Here is a 3500-nt window from a genome sequence, read left to right as displayed (position 1 = left end):
GACCAAAAGAAAACACAGGCTTCTCATTAAATTTTTTAATGGGTCTCAAATTCTGTGACAGATCTTTGGTCAAGTTGTTTCCATTAAAAAGTACTGATTTTAAAAACTAATAACTTAAAACTGCCACACACAAAACAAATGGTCCACAACACATTCTCCTTTCCTTCTGAAGGTTTTACGATGCATTGTTATCATTAACCAGTCTTTTGCTATTAAACTTAAATGGCCAATTGAGACAAACAGTTCTGAGACCGTTCTTCCACCACTGATTAAGACTGGGGTGGCAGGTATTGGGGATAATATTCATTTAGCCTTCTGAGCTTTCTGGGCAGACGTGGTGACCTTGCCAGCTCTGGCTGCCTTCTTGTCCACTGCTTTGATGACACCCACAGCAACCTCTGTCTCATGTCACGAACAGCAAAGCGGCCCAGAGGAGGATAGTCAGAGAAGCTCTCAACACACATGGGTTTGCCAGGAACCATATTAACGATGGCAGCATCACCAGATTTCAAGAATTTGGGGCCATCTTCCAGCTTTTTCCCAGAACGACGATCAATCTTCTCCTTCAGCTCAGCAAACGTGCAGGCAATGTGAGCTGTGTGACAATCCAGCACAGGTGCATAGCCAGCACTGACTTGGCCTGGATGGTTCAAGATAATCACCTGAGCTGTGAAGCCAGCTGCTTCCATCGGTGGGTCACTTTTGCTGTCACCAGCCACATTGCCACGACGAACATCTTTGACAGACATGTTCTTGACATTGAAGCCCACATCGTCCCCAGGAAGGGCTTCACTCAAAGCTTCATGGTGCATTTCAACAGACTTCACTTCAGTTGTCACATTGACTGGAGCAAAGGTGACCACCATGCCAGGTTTGAGAACACCAGTCTCCACTCGACCCACAGGGACAGTGCCAATACCACCAATTTTGTAGACGTCCTGGAGGGGCAAACGCAAGGGTCTGTCAGTTGGGCGAGTTGGTGGCAGGATGCAATCCAGAGCTTCAGGCAGTGTGGTTCCACTGGCATTGCCATCTTTACGGGTGACTCTCCATCCCTTGAACCACGGCACGTTAGCACTTGGCTCCAGCATGTTTTCACCGTTCCAGCCAGAAATTGGCACAAATGCTACTGTGTTGGGGTTGTAGCCAACTTTCTTAACGTAGGTGCCGACTTCCTTTACAATTTCCTCGTATCTCTTCTGGCTGTAGGGTGGCTCGGTGGAATCCATTTTGTTAACTCCAGCAATTAGTTGTTTCACACCCAGAGTGTAGGCCAGAAGGGCCTGCTCACAGGTCTGCCCATTCTCGGAAATACCTGCTTCAAATCCACCAACACCAGCAGCAACAATCAGGACAGCACAGTCAGCCTGGGATGTGCCTGTAATCATGTTTTTGATGAAGTCTCTGTGTCCTGGGGCATCAGTGATGGTCACATAGTAATTGCTGCTCTCGAACTTCCATAGAGAGATATCAATGGTGATACCACGCTCGCGTTCAGCTTTCAGTTTGTCCAAGACCCAGGCATACTTGAAGGAGCCCTTCCCCATCTCGGCAGCCTCCTTCTCGAACTTTTCAATGGTTCTCTTGTCGATCCCACCACATTTGTAGATCAGTTGGCCATTAGGGGTGGACTTCCCCGAATCTACGTGTCCAATGACAACGATGTTGATGTGGGTCTTCTCCTTTCCCATTTTTGCTTAGGTTTAGCGGTGGTTTTCACGACACCTGTGTCCTGGCAGCAAACCCATTGCGAAAAAGCTGTCCATAATTTTGACTGCTCAGGATTTCCATCTGTGACATGGTCAGCAATGTGTCATGCTTTTATTTTTGTTTTTTCAGAGTTTAATATCTGAAAAGTAAAAAAGTCTTCTCTACAGTGGTGAGGATTTAATCTCCTGGGGAAGCACTACAAAGTTAAAAAATTTGGGATTCCTGGGGTTCCCTTTCCTTTTGCCAGTGACCTCAACTCCTTCCCTCATTTCACTAGCTTCACATTTAATCATTCTGTACTTCAAAGGCAAATTGCCCATTTGTTTAATGCCTACTATCTACAAGGCACTGCACATGGTTTTCCTTCTTAGAGCAACCAACCCTATGAGCCACATCTAATCATCCCATTTTTATAACCAAGGAGATAAGCTTAGGAAGGTAATCCCTTCAATATGACCCAACTTGTGAGTGGCAAAGGATGGGAAGGCACCAGGTCTAAGTGATCGCTGAGAGCATGATCCACGCCACCTGGGATTCTGCTGCTGCCTGCTGCCCTTTGACCCGCTCACTCCTCCCACCATGTACCTTCACCTGAATCTGTAATACTTCACCTGGAATGCTGTGCCCACCGTGATCCTCCCCTCCCCCTGATTTAGACCTCACCTCCAGCATTTCCTCCATGGCTGACTTTACCTAACGGTGGGGCATGGCTACTGGCAGATTAATACACAGAGATACGAACAAATGCCTTCCAGAATTCACTCAGAGATATAATCATCTTGTTTGTGTGGTATTTTTGTCTCCTAAGCTAGAACTTCTGTTTCTTGGGCACCTCCACCTCACCCTCCCCACAATCTATTTCAGTCCTCTGCACACAGGACATCCTCAACAGATGCCACTGACTGACCGGAGAATTAAAACACTGGAAATTTCGAAAAGTCTTGCTTGTGAAGGGGAAGTACACCATTCCTCCCCTGCTTTTTAAAGAAATATTTTCTGAAGAATACTATATTTTCCCTTGTGATATTTTCCCTTGTGATTTCCCCGAGGAACTAAACAGGAGCTGTCAGAACTGCTGGTGGAGAGATTTATTTGCACTCAGTGCTCTGTTCTGTCTGTCTGTTGTGCTTTATGAATTTTAAAGGAAAGGAAAGGAAACCTTTAGGTCGGGAATTCACTTGTTGAAAGGCTTTGTGCTACAGCCTACGGGAAGGAGAGGCCTTGTGGCTTCATCAAGAGTCAGAATGCCGCTCCTGTGTTTTGCCTGATCACTGACTTCCTTAGAAGGGGGCTTTGGCAGGGTTGTTTACTCTCATTCTATGCCTCAATATTTAAATCTCGAAATGAAGAGAGCTCCTTCTTGTCTAAGGACATGGGGTGCAGGGCAAAGGGAGTCTGCTACTCAAAAATACAGCCAGCCTGGCTTGCTCCAGGACAGATAAAGAAGCCTCACGTTTACCTCATCTTCATTTAGGCAGTGAGGGCCTGGTTAAAATACAAATGTGTCATCTAGGAAAACGTGATACTGTTTTGCTTGTATTCCATGATGCACATTTCACCCACATTTTAATGTTTCTGAATCGAGATGCGTTTTTACAATCACTGTGACTCTGTAATGTAGTAGCTCTTCTTTATTCCCCCTGAATTGTTAAGTTCATTGCTATTAAATATATAAGAACCTCTAGAAAACTTGCTGAAACGTGAGACATCTGGGACCCACAGGAACAGGTGCCAATTCAGGTCTGGAAAGTGATGAGGAATTTGCCTTTGCAACAAGCGCCCCAGGTGAT

General features: G+C 45.8%; 1 pseudogene across 1 annotated transcript; it reads right to left on the bottom strand.

Annotated features, from left to right (window-relative positions):
- Positions 1–204: 204 nt before the first annotated feature.
- On the bottom strand, positions 205–1731 carry LOC112396562 (elongation factor 1-alpha 1 pseudogene; annotated as a pseudogene). Its single transcript, XR_003002596.1, has one exon. The product of XR_003002596.1 is annotated as an elongation factor 1-alpha 1 pseudogene (transcript).
- Positions 1732–3500: the final 1769 nt, after the last annotated feature.

Source organism: Neophocaena asiaeorientalis, unplaced genomic scaffold (assembly GCF_003031525.2).
Source record: "Neophocaena asiaeorientalis asiaeorientalis breed wild unplaced genomic scaffold, Neophocaena_asiaeorientalis_V1.1 scaffold57, whole genome shotgun sequence".
Taxonomy (NCBI): Eukaryota; Metazoa; Chordata; class Mammalia; order Artiodactyla; family Phocoenidae; genus Neophocaena; species Neophocaena asiaeorientalis.
The sequence above is the reverse complement of the archived record's forward strand: the minus strand, read 5'-3'. Positions and strand labels throughout refer to the sequence as shown.